We start from the raw sequence: 17,772 nt of genomic DNA on the forward strand, positions 1-17,772 counted from the left end.
ACAGTACAAACAAGAATGTGATCCATGTGATATAGAACCGCCTGCCAAATTGGAGGGGAAAAAAAATAAATCAGCCAAACAACGAGCACAGGGTTGCTTGCTGCAGTAAACAAACAACCCCTCCCCCCACACACATAATAGTAAGAAGGTCCACCCTCTAGTGAAAGCTCCTTTTCAAAGCTCTAAGCGGTATAATGCAGATTATTGTAATATTTTTCTCTGAGACAAGCAATCAGCCAAGTTCTGTGATATCCAATGTTCTATATTGTGCTGTTCTTAAAGAAAACTTAACAGACTTACTATTTAACTTTTTATACTATCTATTGCCTGTACTTCAGAAGGGGGCTGCAGAGGTCAGCTCTTCCAGACAGAGGACAGTTATGTTGGAAAGCCAGTATGCATGAAAGGGAAGTTAACTAAGATTCAGGTCCAGTATAGCTTAACTACGCCAGTGAGAGGTGCAAATAAAAAACCCAACCTCTTGCTTGTACAGATAGGTCTGGGCACAATGGGTCCATGTTCTAATTTAAACTTCCTGACTAAGTTTCCCCAGCCTGGAAGATCTCAGCTTGTGGGCAAACATAGCAGAAAACTTTTGGAGGTGAGGAAACTCAGCACTTGGTAGTGTTAAACTCAAAAATAAGTTTTCTAAGAAACCCAAATATGGCTGAGATTGCAAGGTATGCCACAGGACCCACAATGGAAAAGACAGTGTTGGTACATGTGCAATGCCTGGTTGGTACAAGACCTCCTTTTGATACTAAATCACTTGGCTTAGTGGATGTTAAGTAGAAAAATTAAACTACTTAAAAATGTATTCCAAGTTACTATGATGAATGTAACAGTTTTGCACCATGTATGGAATATTCACTAATGGACAGCTAGTTTGTTTAATATTCCCAGAATACTATGAGGTTACTTTTTACAAGTGTTTCCGAAGACTCTGAACCTTACACATATTGTTCAACATTAAAGTGAAACAGGCATTTTAGAGGTGCCCAGTGTTCTATCATAGACCATGTTGTTTAGGCATAACATTTTCAAAGCTCATCACACTAAAATACACAGCACAGGCTGTCAACCTGAATTTGGATTTCAAAGAGTTATTTCAATAGCTTCAGACATTCTCTTGCCTCTAAGATGGGCAAAAAAGGAAGCTTTCCTTGGGTTTCAGATGTATGGGAAGATCGGGAAAAATCTCTCTTCACTGGAAACTTAATTTGGAAAAATATATTTTTCAGGCAGTTAGTCCTCAAACTGCACTAACAGCAATTAATATTTTGAAAATACTAGGCCAGCTCCTTGGCTGGTGTAAATCACCATAGCGCTCTTGTAGAGCAAGTGGAGTGGAGCAACGACGATTCACACTAGCTGAGGATCCAGCCCATTGTGCCCAGACAACCAAGATATTTAAAGGGAATACATCATGTGAACATGAACTGCTTACAAGCATACTAATCATGTGCGGGATCCTGCTCCTACAGAAGTCAATGGGAGGCTTGCCATTCAGTGGGAGCATGTTTAGCCCCCTTATAGGTTTTCTAGCTTTTTTACAAATTGTTTTAAAAACAAATTGTACTTCAGTTGTACAGTCCATTTGGTCCATCTGCTTCACTCTGTAATGATGCTGGAAAGCATTCACAGCAGGGTGACCAGATGGCCTATTTTAAAAGGGACAGTCCCGTATTTAAGCTCTCCTGCAGGTATCCCGACTTTTTCTTTAAAACATGCAAATTGTCCCGTATTTTCTATCTTATTGTCAGCACTATTGGTGGGTCCTGCTGCTGGCCAGATCCCTGCTCGCCAGCTGCCCTCCCCACAGCGGTGAGGAGTGGGGTCCAGTGGCTGACAATGGGGGGTGGATGTTCAAGGCCGGTGGCGGGGCAAAGATGCAGCATGCAGGGCTGGCCGCTCCTACTGCTAGTCCATCAGTGCAGCCCCTGCTGCATGCCTGCTTTCAGCCAGCAGGGCCCCCCCATCTGATTTCCGGCCAGCACTGGCTGTGCGCTGCAAGCTGCAGTGGCTGGTGTGTGTGAGCAGGTCACACACACCATGCGTCGCATCTGTTGCTTACCCATCAGCCCTTTATGTGCTCCCAGGGCTGGCTGCTCCCCTCTCACTGTCCTCTCCCAGCTTTGCCCCTTTACCCCTCCTGCCCCATTGTGCCTCCATATCCCCCCCAACAGGGCGTGTCTTCTTCCTTCCCCCACTGCCTCTGGTTGGGCAGGCACCCTGGGAAAGCCCAAGGCTCTCCAGCTCAGGGTGCTGGCCAGGAGGAGCTGAGACCTGCATGTGCCAAAGCCCTGCACTGGTGGGGGAGGAGGAAGCGATTTCCTGCCTGTGCATGCCCTGAATGTGCAGGCTCCACAGCAGCCCCCGGGGCATAGGCTTAGCACCATCTTCACCCTCCACCCTGGGTCCCGCCCCAGGGAACGCAGGGCTGCTCTGTCCCCTAGGCACCCTCCCCTGCTGAGCCACCTCTTTGGCCAGGCTGCTGTTGAAGCCCCTGCAGTCAGGTTCCCTGGGCCCTGGTGCACAACACATCCTTAGGGCTTAACCCCTTCCTGCCCACACTTTAGTGGGCGGGGGGACAGGACAGAAGGCAGCTGGCAGGGCTGGCTTTACAGTTTTAGCTGCCCCAAGCAGTGAAAAAAACTGCCACCGCAGACGGCAAAAGGGAGAAGCTGCGGCCGGCGGGACAGAGGAGCCGTCGCCGAATTGCCGCCACGGCAGAAACTCTGCTGCCCCTTTCTAACTGCTGCCCCAAGCGCCAGCTTGGAACGCTGGTGCCTCGAGCCGGCCCTGGAAGCGGGGTTATGTCAGCAGCCAGCAATAGCCTAGAAGTGTTGACACTGGAGGCAGGAAAGAGCAAGCTGCTTACCTCGGGTGGGACGCGGACTCAAATAGGCCTGCAAAAAACAGCTTGGTCATCCCTCCCCCTGCGGCTGGAAGCAGCTCCCATCCCTTCCCTCACGCCCAGTGTGTGTGTCAACCCTCCCGGTGTGAACCCTAAAGTCTTAAAGATAAGAAGGTAAATAAAAAGAATCCTGCTATGCAGTATTTCTTTTTAACAGAGGCTTAGTCAACTTGATGTTAATTTGAACGTTCGTACTGCATAGTTCTGATTGATTGCCATTGAACTCACTTGAAAACGTAATTTTATCAGGTGTCCTGTATTCAGCATAGGAAAATATGGGCACCCTAGTTCACAGACATAACTGCAATTCTATTGTGTTGGAGAGACCAGGTTGCTCACTGGAGAGGTTTTTTGGGGGGAATTTCAGGGGAGGGAAGGGGGAAGTTCTGGACATATTTCCCCAGGGTAAATTGCAAGAGAATGCCAGTTCTGTAGTGGCTATGATGGCTGTGCACAGATGTCACTCATTATGTCTGGAAAAACAAAAGGAATGAGAAAATGGAGTTGCCCAGCTCTGGTTCAGACAGGCAATTAAAAAAATTAAATATATATTGCAAAAGTCTGAGGTACCACCCACAAAGCCGACCCTGCATGGAACGGGCAGATTCTGCTCCAACTAAAGGCAGTAACACAACTCCAAAAGGCTTCAGTGCCACAGGTGGTGTGAAAGTCAGCCTCAGAAAGGAACAGCAGCTAGTTTAAGAAATGTAGTTACATCAACACTATTGAAATCTTACTTCTGTTACACAATGTTGCAACTTACGGTTTTTATCCTGAATCTCATGATATTTGGTGCTTTTCTTAAACATCAACTCCTAAAGACAGGGATCCTCTTTTTTGTTCTGTGTTTGTACATAATGGTTTCCTAGTCCCTGACTGGGGCTACCATAATACAAATAATAAATAATAATGAGACTCTTAGGTTTTTTTTTTTTAAAGTAAGTTTCTAGCCTTCATGGTTGAAAAGGAGAGCTTGAAAATGTGACATGAATGTAATCTAAAGGCTCAGACTCCAGAGGACAAATAAAATCTCAAATCTTAAAAATAAAATCTCATAATTAAGACAATCTCAATTTTTTAAGGCTTGACTCATGATTTTTGAGTGTTTGGGGTTGGTAGCACTGGTATAATACCTCTCAATATTACTCCCATTTTTTCAGGGTTTCATATCTTCCATATTTCAAAATCACATTTGTTACACAGTTTTAAATTGTTATGCCATTTTAGAGTTGTCAGTACTGGATTTCTATCCTTCTACTGATTAATAAAGGCCCATATTTTAAAATATACATCAGAACCTCTTTAATCCCCATGGTACTAAGGCATTTTGTAATTCATGCAATCCTGCTCCACCAGTAATGGAAGTCAATTAGGAATTCTGCAGTTGACTTGGATGGGAGCAGGAGCAGGCTTTGAATGAGCAGGTTTAGCACTACTTGGTACTGAGCTACATAAAAAACATGGTTATGTATAAGTGTGGCTACTGTTGTGTTCTTAGAACTGTGGGTCATTTTACATACTGTACCACCTATGTGCTGCAATACTTACACACAGATGGCAAGGGAAGGACTGACTTTGAATTTGTTAGGTGCCCACTGAAACATGTAAAGCCAAAGGGGGAAATTCAAAGCACTCAGTGGAGTTTTGTAGCTGCAAAACTCACAACTGCATGCTTACAACTTCAGGATAATAGTAACATTTGTGCCCTATTTAGTTGTGCATTAAGTACATACATCTTTACCACTTATATGAGACAAAGGAGGTCATTTTTTATGGGCAATCCTAGCACACAAATTCCGAGTCAAGACTGAAATGTTCTGATTGAAGATTTGGTTGTTTCAGCAAAACAACGAACAACTACTTCATACACTGCTTCACAGTATAACTAGCGTTAGACAATATCCTAGGAATACAAAAGGTTTGCGCACCCATACCGTTGTGTTTTTTTTTTAAATCATAGGGAATAGGAGAATTACAGTTAGCAACTGAAACATTTGAAAGTGATAATGAAAAATGCCACAGATTTGACAGACTGTGGAACAATAAGACTATAAGGAAATTAAGTCCCATTAAAGAAAAGCTATTTTGTCTAGCTTATTAGCAGGGGCTTAGTATAAAATATATATAGAACGGAATATCATCCTAGCATGCCAGTGAAATGCCAAAGCAGCCTGAACATGAAATTGGAGTTGCTAGCAGTCATGCTGGAACAAGACTTGGTTTTTAAAGAGACAGTGACTTTTTAAATGTTTATTTTTTAGCTCCTTGATCTTAGAAGTCTCCAGCTAGACTACTACTGGTAAAACCTTTCACTTCAAGAGATTCTCAACCAACAGTGACAGGAAACTGATATTGTGAAGGAAACATTTTATAAGCCAGAAGTTGGGCCCACAGATATGCCACTTATTTATGAATCCAAAGCAGCACCTCCTGTTGAGCACTCCAAAGGTGATGATCCAACACAACATAAACACAACACAACATGTAAAAGGAGTAGCAGGATTGTAAAGTGCTTATACTTTGGCTTAAAGACTGTTTAGTCTTATATCTATGCATACAGAGCTCTCCCGTCTGCATAAAACCACCTCCACAAGTGGAAAAAGCTATGTCGGATGGAGATTTTCTCATGCCAACATAGCACTGTGCTGATGAGGGCTCATGTTGCTGAGGGGGGTGTTTTTTTCACACCTGAGCGACATAAATGATGCTGACACAGTCTGTAGTGTGGAGACATAGAAACTGGTTTAGGCTAACTGACCAACAATGCTAGATGCTGAGTACCCTCAGTGGCCAGTGACAGCAGTGGGAGTGGAGGGTACTTGGCACCTCACAGGACTCCACACACCATTTGCACTGACATTCTCAAGATAGAATCATTATTTAAAAGCAGTTTTCAGCCCTGTCTGCTTTAAGGCAACTAGATTTACTCATGATTTTTCTGGAATTCCATTCCATTCATATGCATCACACTTGCCCTGGGCCTTCATTCCTTTAAGCGACACAAACAATTCAAGGGAAATTGACTTCTCCACCTAGGATCAAGCCTACAACTATTTAAGGGACCCAGATCTGATACATAGATACAGAGACAAACACAGACACACCCTACTATAGAAACTAGCTGACAGTGGAGGTGGAATGGCTGAAAATTTTGAGATATATGAATTAGCTGGCTAGTGTTCTCCACTGATGTTGCCTGAAAAAAACCAGTAAAATATGAGGCATACAGCAGATTTTTTCAGGTTTTCTTAAGACAATTTCTCTAAACCATGCACCTTTCCCTCAATTCTCAGTAACTTTGGAGTCACTTTTCCATGTGGAGCACTGAGTTTCTCTTAATCTTTTTTAATGTGTGCATTTCAGAGATTATTTTAGGAGAGGGACCATTGATTTTAGATTTGGCATCTAACAAAAACAGCAGGAACATTCTTCCAACATACTCTCCAAAATGCAAGTATCTGTACAATTCAAAGTCTATAAGCAGCAACACATCCATAAAAATGTTGGAAGAAAAGGACCAGATGAACATCTTAAAGTGAGAGAGAATGGAACAAATCGAAGCATGCATAATGATGAGACTGTAACAAATCCTAATCACATCCTATTATCCTCTCACAGAGGAATCTGTGACCTGAGATCAGCACTCCATATTGCCCAGAAAGAAACCCACAGCAAGAGAATAGATTTGTTTCTGGAAAACTAACATAAGCCTAAACAGGTAGGATGAAAATCTAGTCACTATGGCAAAGAAGAGTCTGGACAGAGAGAAGAAAAATCCAGAACAAAGACAATCAGAGCACCTGAGCAATACAGATGGGTTGTGTCTATATAATGGGGAAGGAAAAACAGGAGAGAGTCTGGAAATGGAGGGGAGGTGAAAAGGGAGGGATGCAGGCCAGCAAGGGAGAGCTGGACAGAATTGGAAAGGGCGAGGAGAGGTGCTACTACAATAAATGGTGCAGAGGGGTGAAGGGGAGACTTCTGCAACTGGAGAGAATGGAAGGGAGCCAACTTGGGCAGAAAACAGGAGTGTCCCTTTACCAAGTCTGCTGATGAGGTTTCACAGAAACTGCATTTACACCTATGAGACAACCATACTGCAGAAATTTCTACTACATAGAAAATATGCCAGACCCTCTCCAGTCCCTATTTATACTCTCAGGCACAAGACACATGAGCAGGCACAAGATACATGAGCAGGCAGAAGCATCACCCACTGCTCATTAACCATAGTGCAAAATGTGGGCCCTAGCACCAAGTGGAATTTAGCAGCTAACAATATGTATTCTCTGTAATGTACCATGCACATCACTGCTACTCTATAAATAACATGGCAAAGCTCTACAGTAGTTTGTAGCCTGTCGAAGCATGAGCAGTACCAAAGCTCTGCATTTGATAATCACTACATTACCCCTTCTTCCCACCCACATTTTACATCCTGCCAAACACATTAAGAAGAGTTCTGGAAATGCACATTGGAATATTCCAAATATTTACGGAATCAAAAGGAAATATTTGATTTTGTGTTTTTTTTAATTGGTTTACATTTTGTAAAACACAATTCAGTGTTGTAAAACCATTTACTGTTTGTGGTGTCCAGGAAAGTACTGAAGGTTGGGTTTTTTTAATTGATGATTTGCACTGTTTTGCTTCCTTATCATTTATGAAGGTGGCCATAAAGGGCGGTGCTGGGAGTTTTATTTTATTTTCCTGCTTGTTTTTTAACTGTTAAAATATCAAGTCTGGTTTTCTTGCAGGCTTTGTTGGAGGTATTAAATAGGTATTGTGAGCCCTCCCACCTTAACCGCAGAGGCAGGGGTGTTCAGCCTTTTCCCCAAGCGTTTATACACGTTGGAGTGGGGTTAACAACCAAGAACTAAAACAAAACCTCGAAATGATCAAAAAAAATCTTTCCCTCTCAACTGTTCCTCTTGTAGCTTCATCATGTTGCAGTTTCACTAGTTCTCTGGTCACTGGTCTTCCAGAGAAAACAGATGTGAAAAACGAGAACACTCCCCCGCCACCAGCACCCTCTCCCCACCTTTTTTTTTAATTGTATTTATTTCAGCCTTCTCTCTGCATCACAAAAAAGGCACAAGCTCTTTTTTCCCTTTGCAGGTCAACATTAAGAAGACATCAAGGAACACTGTCTTGCCAAGGTTGCAGAATGACACGTAGCCTCGAGCAAAGACATTGGGGGGAAAATAGAATGTTTGTATCTGAAAGCTACTTTGTGTATTTAGTAGTTGCAATATTACCCAGACTCTATACAACTCTGGGGATCACATGTCTAGCTGTCATCTATCTAAACTATCACTTTTAATTTTTTCAGCCATGACTAATGTAAACTTGCAAGGGTTTTAGCTTTCCGAAGACATCTGACTCAGGGGTGTGGACCGACACAGCAGACTCCACGTCAGGAGTCTTATGACTTTTAACACATTCTCAGCTGTTACGGCCAAAATTAAACTTTCTAAGCATCTCAAGCATTTTGAATTAGCTTGATGTAAACACCACATACACAGCTATCAACACTGCTTTGTTCTTGGATTATTCTTTAGTGTCAAAAAGGTTTGTAAGGCTTTTTTGGTCTAATGTAAAAGCTTGCAAATTTTGCTTATTTTTTCATTGCAAACAATTGTTTTTATGAAGCCCATTTTAAACAATTATGAATATAGAGCTTTTGTTTTAGGAAAAGTTTAGAAATCAGATTATCCGTAAATACTGTATCTTAAAAATTAAGGGTCATCCAGGCTCTTTCTTTTGCCAATGCAGGACTGTTATCTACAGTACATTTTAATGTATTCAGTCTAGTTAAAAGTGTCCCAAACTCTGCCGCCCTTCCACTATTCCCCAGTGTAATGATCCAATCCTGCAAACATGGTGTAAATGGCTCCATTAATGCTGATCGATTTAGGCACATGTATAAGCTCATATTCCTACTTATGTACAGCTTTTGGAGTCTGGGAGTTTTTTCAGCATACATTATTTTCCCTTTCCTAATTTCACTGATTTCTCTTACCTTCCCCCCCCATGTACCACACTCAACAAACCTTCTCTATCCTTTGTATTTACACCCTTCAAATATGTGCAGATGTATGTCCTCCTTACTTGTCTTAGCATCTGCAGATATATTTCATTTTGCAAATCTCTCCTCATGATTCAGTGCAGCTGCACCAGAGCGGTGTAAAGAGTGACTGTAATTTCTCTGGTCTGTGACATAATGCAGATTCAAATTACGTTGATCTTTGCTGTTGCCACATCCTGGTGCAAACATCTAATTTGCTGCCTATCACCCCAAACTAGGGTTCATTCAGGTTAGCTACTTTCAATGTTTCTCCCTTTCCTGGAATATCTGTAGTCCTAGTCTCCCAACACCAGCAAATGGTGTAGCTTGCATTTTCCCAATAATTTCATTTTATTATTTTCTGCCCAAGTTTCTAACCTCCCTAGGGCCCTTTGTATTATTTGTCTGTTCCCATTGGTGTTTGCAGTTCATGCCAATTTAATATCACCTGTGCATTTCATTGCTGTGCTATTAACTACATCTTCCAGGTCATTAATGAATTAAGATCACAATCACCCGTCCCTGAAGTACCATGAGAGAGATGGTAAACTGCAGCGTATCCTATTCTGTTTCCTGATAGTTGCCTTAAGACATTTCATTTAAAATATCTCAATACAGAAGAGTAACAAGGCAGAAGAAAGCAAGTATTTCTGGTGATATTAATGCAGCTGCACTCTCCAAAGAAATATACACATGAAACCAAATTGCACATAAAGGAACATTCTGTTCTGTGTCTTGAAAGCAGAAAGTTACCTGCTGTGCAGGTTGCTTTATCACACATTGAGAACCTTCATCATGTAAAGTTATCTCACACAGATAACATATTTGATTAATTTGTTTTAGCTGCTGGTTCAAAAATGTTCACAGATGAAATAAATATATCATTTCTTCTAACTTTTTTCCCACAAGAAAAATGCTTTTTTGTGATACTTTACAAAACAAGGAGAGGAGGAAAGAAAGAGAGTGAGTGGAAAAACAAGAAAGATGCAAACCTCTACACCTGGTACAGAGAACCAGTTGTTTTTCCAAAAGCACACCAGCACAAAGAGAACCAGCGTAACAGACAAGAATGTCAGCATGGTATATTGCATATGCCAGTGATGAATAAAGGCTTCAGACATTTCCAAAAATAAAGACCAAATGTCTTTAAAATCCTTACACTGCACAACACATACTTGTTTGTTTCCAATTTTGCTTACAGCTATGCTTACTGTCACAGCTATGCTTCTCCTTCTTAGTACATTGCTCAGGTTTTATGAGGCTCAGGATCAGCTTGTTCCTAGCTCTGGCATATATGTTCCCCTCTTGTACACTTAAGGAACCTTAATCTCTTGGACCTTCCTGCATAGGTGCCAGCCCCAGCTGCTGTCACTGCGCTCCCAACCTCTTCCCCTGCACCAGCCAGTGGAACTCAAACGGGTACAGAGCACCACCGCAATGAAGATCTGTGCTTTAAAAATACAATCTGGTCTTCAACCCAATCTCAGGACCTGTATGAAAGAACATTATCCCTTGGGAATATAAAACATGACAGGAGCTAAGAGCACTTACCAGGTAGAAAACAGGAAGATGCAGCAAACCATAGCCAGTTCTAAAATGGCTATCTTATGGCTACAGCTTTTTAGCTCTGGCATAATGGAAAGGGCTAGCCCCATGAAGGCATGCTGGGAAAGAAAAGAAATCACAAAGGATGATGCTGTCTCTGTGTCACATCCTGCCAGTTTTAATCACTGATAACATGAAAGCAGCTATAGATTTAATACACTTGTTTAACGAGGCTCCAATTAAAAGAATTTTAGCTATCTGAGTAATGAAGTCAGTGGGGGACAATATTTTCAAATGAAGCAGAAGCCCAGCTGCTGCTGTCCCATCCTCTCAGGAGACTTTTATGTTCTGCTAAATAGAAAGTAAGCAAAAATCTCTCCAAAACACGTCTCCAAACTTCAGGGGTGTTGAAGCTAAAGTTGGTTAGTAAAGGGCTTTTTCCTTTGAAAATTTTCACCATTTTTTTTCATTTTATATTGAATCATTTCTTTGAAATTTTTGGGGTTGTCATTCCAAAATTTAAAAAAACTGAAATATTTTTGGGTTTTTGAGAAACCAAATTTTTTCACAAAAACAGATATGGAAAAATGTTGACTAGTTCTAATCTAACTTCAAATCCTACCCCTGATTCACCCTCAAGACTCAAACTCGTATCCTAGTCTACTCCTAATCCAGACCTGAATGCAACTCTGTGGCCCCTCTAATTTGTTATTATTTGTATTACTGTAGGACCTAGAGACAGGGTGCTATTGGGCTAGGTGTTGTACAAAATTAAAGTATTTACAGTAATTTTCATTAACAAGATGACATTTTGTTCTCCAGAAGGAACTATCAGGTTGTCCTCTTGACCACTAGGGAAGTTCTCTATACCCAGCATTTTAGAAGGAAAATAGTGTCTCAAAATTAAAGACCAACTGAAGTTTATTCAAGTCCCTACCTTGGATTGTGAGGGCACTCTAGCATGAAAGTACAGCATACACCTGTCAGGATAATACTCAGTACAGAGAAACACCACTCTATTTTCTACAGTCACTTTCATGCCATGTTTTCATACTAACTGCATCCCAAAACACTTTGCAGAGTTAAACAACAGAAACAGAAAGAAAGTCAAAATAAAACCGAGAGAGAGAGAAATTAAAATGGTACAGACAAGGAAGAAAAGAAATGTTTTCTAATAAGATTTGAAATAGATGGAGAGTCAGTGGAGAAATATGGGATGATTGTTCCAGATGGTAGGAGCTGCAGAGAAAGCTTTTGGACTCAAAGCAAAGAGACTGTATGAAAGATCAGAAGCTGGCACTAGATCAGTAGAGCTGACAGGGAGCAGATCAGGCAGCAACAAGGAGCAAAATTCAGAGGTGACGTGTAAATTAGACTCACTCGCACCCATTTAGCAATCTGTGAGTAAAAGTGTGAGAGTAAGGTATACGGACATTGTCATAAATATAAAGGGAAGGGTAAACCCCTTTGAAATCCCTCCTGGCCAGGGGAAAGCTCCTCTCACCTGTAAAGGGTTAAGAAGCTAAAGGTAACCTCGCTGGCACCTGACCAAAATGACCAATGAGGAGACAAGATACTTTCAAAAGCTGGGAGGAGGGAGAGAAACAAAGGGTCTGTGTGTCTGTCTATATGCTGGGTTTCTGCTGGGGATAGAATCTTAGAACTTTTAGTAAGTAATCTAGCTAGGTATGTGTTAGATTATGATTTCTTTAAATGACTGAGAAAAGAATTGTGCTGAATAGAATAACTATTTCTGTCTGTGTATCTTTTTTGTAACTTAAGGTTTTGCCTAGGGGGTTCTCTATGTTTTTGAATCTAATTACCCTGTAAGATATCTACCATCCTGACTTTACAAGGGGGATTTCTTCATTTCTATTTACTTCTATTTTTATTAAAAGTCGTCTTGTAAGAAACTGAATGCTTTTTCATTGTTCTCAGATCCAAGGGTTTGGGTCTGTGGTCACCTATGCAAATTGGTGAGGCTTTTTATCCAACATTTCCCAGGAAAGGGGGGGTGTAAGTGTTTGGAGGATTGTTCATTGTTCTTAAGATCCAAGGGTCTGGGTCTGTAGTCACCTAGGCAAATTGGTGAGGCTTTTTACCAAACCTTGTCCAGGAAGTGGGGTGCAAGGTTTTGGGAAGTATTTTGGGGGGAAGGATGCGTCCAAACAGCTCTTCCCCAGTAACCAGTATTAGTTTGGTGGTGGTAGCGGCCAGTCCAAGGACAACGGGTGGAATATTTTGTACCTTGGGGAAGTTTTGACCTAAGCTGGTAAAGATAAGCTTAAGAGGTTTTTCATGTACCCTAGAGTTCAGAGTGGGGGAGGAACCTTGACAGACATATATGTTAAAGTACGCTTACTTTAACATTTGCATCCTTATGCCCTCCTGGTAATTGCTACATTCCTCTCTTTTGGCTCCTCAGCACGTGAGTTATATCCACATTGACTGCTTGAGACTTAGTGGGTCAATTTCAGAGGTCATTTGTAAGGGGATGTAAATTACCATTGGGAAGTGGGTGTGAGTGAAAGTAGATATAACTAAAAAAGTAAGTCTGGGAGAGTTGAGGAATTCTATCCTGGTAAAACCATACATGAAAGAAGGGATGGCAGGGCTGGATTAACACATAAGCACTCTAGGAAGAACCATGGGGTGGGGAATTAAGGAGCCAGCTAGCACCTACCCCAGGAACCAAGTGATTACATCAGAATCTAAGCTTTAATTACCCCCCCCCCCAAGTTTCTAGCCCTTGCGGTTGTGAAGTAAAGCTTGAAAACATTAACTGAGTATAACCGATGCAGTGACAACTTCCTGAGTCTGCAGACAGCCTGAAACGATAGCTCAGATAGTCACTATATATGGGATGGGACATACCACCTACAGTCCAAGTGTGGGTAGACAGTGTTGGGATGGAGCCCAAGAGGGGGAGGGCAGACTGCCTTAATCCAAGGCTGGGAATTGGTAAATTATACCAATTTAGTTTCCTCTAAATTTAGCCCAAAGGCATGAGATAGGCTGGAGCAAGCCCATTCAGAGGTTTTACAATAAAGAAGAAGAATTTGGAGGTGGAACTTGCAGTACATGAGGAGCCAGAAACAAACCTGAAATCCTTTCTCAGGGATTGATTCTGCTCCCGCTGGAGCCAATGAAAAAGCTACCATAGACTTCAGGGCAAGGGCTAGCACCTAAGCCCCAGATACAGATCCCTAAATTCAGGGGTGAAAGTAAGCTGGTATGGGCTGGTACTGGTCAAAAGCTGACTAAGTCACTGCCCTTTTTGCGCCCCCAGTCGGCCCTGCTGGGTCCCTACTGGCAGGGCTGCCGACGGGGGAGCAAAAGGGGCAGCGACGTTAAAGAGCTGCCGCAGCAGCACTTTAATGTCATTGCCCCTTTTGCCACCCCCCTCCTGGCTGCCGACCAAAAGGAGCAGCTGTCCCTGGCTGGCAATTTAAAAGGGCTGGCTGGGGAATGCTGACCCCCAGCTCTGCCCCTTCTGCCTGAAGCCCCGCCCTTTCCGGGGGCCGGAGTCGGCCCCTATACCGGTAAGTCTTTGGCTTTACTTTCACCCCTGCCTAAATTCCAGATTTAGGCATCGCTGTGGTCCACAAAACCTGCTCTCGGCTGCTGTCCAACTCCTTAGGTGCCGACATTTTTACTGTAAAAGTTCCTGCCTCTGGCCATGCACACCACTTCCTCACTCTAGGCAATCAGATGCCTATTTCATCTCTAAGACCCAGCGCACTCCTCAAACCAGGGGAAGATAGTGGGGGTCATGCCTATCTCGTCTGAGGGCCCAATCCAGTAGACATGCTCTGATCACCTACCAAACTGGGCCCCATTCAAAATCTACCCAGAGGAGGAGCCATGTCCCTTATAACTTTTAACCCTGTGGTTAGAGCACTCACCTGGGAGGTGGGAGAGCCAGGTCCAATTCCCTCTTCTGCTTGATGGGGAGAAAGGATTTGAACAGAGGGGGTTTCTCCCATCTCTCAGGGGAGTGACCTAATTACTTGGGCTACAAAATAGTCTCATTTGGGCTCCCTCAATCTCACTTATTGAAGCTGTTCCACTTTGGATAAATACTTAAATGTCACTGGGCCAGAGAGTGAGATGAACTCCCTAGCCGGGGGGTTAGGGTGCTCACTGGGGATGTGAGAGACCCAGGGTCCAGCCCCCTGATCCAATCACTCCTCAACTATTTATCCAAAGTGTGACAGTTTCAACAGGAGAGCCTGAAGGAGCCCCATATCAGACTATCCCATAGCCCAGTGGTTAGGGCACTCTCAAGAGGTGGGAGATCACTGTTCAAATCCTTCCCCCCCTCAGCAGAGGGGGAAATTGAGCCTGCTTCTTCCACATCCCAAGTAAGTATTCTAACCACTGGGCTAGAAGTTATAAGGGAGGTGTCACCTACTCCTCATTTGCCAATGTTTCCTATAAGAACTATTTAGGTGCCTAAGCCACCTGATTCCAGGAATGGGGATTGCAAGAGGTCCAGCTGCGGAGTGTAAGTAGATAAGAACCTCCCTGCAGCCTGATCTACACTGGGTAATTAGGTCATCATAACTACATCGCTCAGGGGTGTGAAAAATCCATACCCCTGAAGAGCATAGTTAAGCTGACATAAGCCCCATGTAGAATTCTGTCAACCTAGCTACTGCCTCTCGGGGAGGTGGATTACCAATACTGACAGGGGAATCCCTCCTGTTGGTGTAGGTCAGCGGTTCTCAAACTTTTGTACTGGTGACCCCTTTCACAAAGCAAGCCTCTAAGTGCGACCCCCCTTATAAATTAAAAACACTTTTTTATATACTTAACACCATTATAAATGCTGGAGGGAAAGCGGGGTTTGGGGTGGAGGCTGACAGCTTACAACCCCCCATGTAATAACCTCATGAACCCCTGAGGGGTCCCAATCCCCAGTTTGAGAACCCCTGGTGTAGGTAGTGTCCACACTCAAGTGCTACAGAGGCACAGCTGGGCCGATCTTGTAGACAAACCCTTAGGACCCAAACTCAGAGAGAGGGGTGAGGCTTAAGACACACCCCTCTCATTGGCATCTCTCATTGGCTAGCATGCTGGCTTTTGTGGATCCCATTGTTAGGTGCCTATCTCTCCTCATTCATTATATACAGAGCCTAGTGCTTAATCCAGGCTTTGTGGATCTCATTGTTGTTCCAGTGATTTTCTAGGGCCTAGAAGTACAACACCACTCAGTGTTGCAATGCCTAATTCCCTTTGTGGATCCAGGCCTCCTTCCTTATTCAGACAAACTCTCACTGGAGTTTTGCCCCAGTAAGAACTGAATAAAAAGAACTTCAGTGTTTGGCCAAATAATAATTAATGTGGTTTAAAAGATTTCCCTGAAATCTTGTTTTAATTTCCATAACTCTATTTCCTTTGAAAACAGAATAAATAAGAACACATTTTAAAATGTTAAATTATGTTAAATTATACAAATAGTTAAATTCATAACTCGTGCTTCCTTTTTTGATACATTCATTGGGACAGATGCCAAGAATACATAAATATAGCTTCATAAAAATGTAAATATTTGTCCAATGGGTACTCCTGAAATCAAGTTTATATTCCATGTACTGATAGATACTACAAAACAAAACTGATTTTTAGGTCACACTACAGATTATTTGGCAGATATTTTGATGGAAGGTATGCTGATCATTCTAGTAGTGTCAACCGAATCACATTACTGCCTGAGTTAGCATTTTCTAAAAGCTATTCTACAGCTTGCAGTTTTAAAAGCTATTTTCTTTATCATTAGTTTCAACACTGTTTGCAACACTAACTAAATAAGAAGGTGAAAAATACAATATTTCAATGAATATTTATTGTAATGTAGCAATAAACATTTATTATGAATTTAAATGTAGTTATAGCATACTAAAGTTAGGTTTTATTCTTATTGTGAAATGTAATCCTTTATTTGTGCTATCAAAGTTTTTGTTCCTACAAATGCTGTGTCCTGGTCTACACACAAAGCTCACTGGTTTAACTAAGTGGTGATGTTGCAATGATTTAGTTAAACTAGTGCACCTTTGTGCATGGACATGGATATATTAGTTTAATTGGCCCTGTTAAGTACTTGGAGGTGCAATTAAGTAACCTGGACAAGCTAAACTGATGTAAGCCAGGTTTCAATTGATAAAAGACTGTTCACACACAAAGTTGCACCAGTTTAAGTAAATCAGTGCAAAATCACAACTTTAGTTAAACCAGTGCAACTATTGTGCATAGACCTGGCCTGTGATTTCCTTAACCTAAATATAATGAATTCAATACGTGGACAAATGGGTGAAGGTAATAAAAGGATAAAGGAGAAAACTTTTCTTGCTGAAAAAATTGGCAGAGTACAAAGGAAATCTTCTCTCCATATCTACCGCAAATTAGTTTAAATATAGATAACGGAAATGTTTCCATTTCTTCAGTATGAAAGCAGCTCTTTGATTGAAACTAATTGCCACAACACGCAGTCCATTTCTCTTACTTTTCATTGTATACAACCCTTCAGGTCATAGGGTGCTGGAACTAGAGGTGCTGCTGTACCCCCTGGCTTGAAATGGTTTCCATTATATACAGGGTTTACAATTTGGTTCAATGGCTCTCACCACCCCTACTATAAAAATTCTTCTAGTACCACTGCTTCAGGTCAATATTTTCAAAGGGTCCTATCTTGGCCTCTGAAATTTTCATCTCTACTTTTTCATCTCTAAGATTTTGCATGCCTGAAACTTTGACTTCTGCATGCATCCTATGGTTGTGCATATAAACTGGGTAGATACATAGCTATGCTATTTCCATGTGCAAACACAGGCTGCATTCACAACTCCATGTTTTTATATGCATGAAAATCAAAAGGTGACAAATAATGGGCACAATTTTATGGGTTGCTTTTGAAAATGTGGTCCTAACACAATGTTGTCATGATGTATTGCTAGGAAGGCAGTTGGGTAGAACATTTTCAATAGTGTTGGAAGTTTTCTCTTATTCAGCTGACTGAGGATGCAAGGTCGTCTGTGATTCTTAAGATTCTCCCCTTTCCAAAGGCCTCATTTCACAGTGACCTGAAAGGACAGCTGAACATGCCCATTAATACCAGAACTCCTAACTGACAGAGGGCTCACCTCTGGTTCCCAAGAGAACCATAAAGTATTTCCTCCCCAGGGGCTGATCACACTCTTTTTCTGTATTCTCAGTCCCCACTGGCCTAGGAAGCAAAGGAGTA

At 42.1% G+C, this 17,772-nt stretch overlaps 1 protein-coding gene across 3 annotated transcripts in view; it reads right to left on the reverse strand.

Moving 5' to 3' along the window:
* Positions 1–17,772, reverse strand: part of IQCK (IQ motif containing K) — a 210,094-nt gene that overhangs the window by 120,003 nt on the left and 72,319 nt on the right. The window lies entirely within an intron of this gene.

Source organism: Lepidochelys kempii, chromosome 10 (genome assembly GCF_965140285.1).
Source record: "Lepidochelys kempii isolate rLepKem1 chromosome 10, rLepKem1.hap1, whole genome shotgun sequence".
NCBI lineage: Eukaryota > Metazoa > Chordata > Testudines > Cheloniidae > Lepidochelys > Lepidochelys kempii.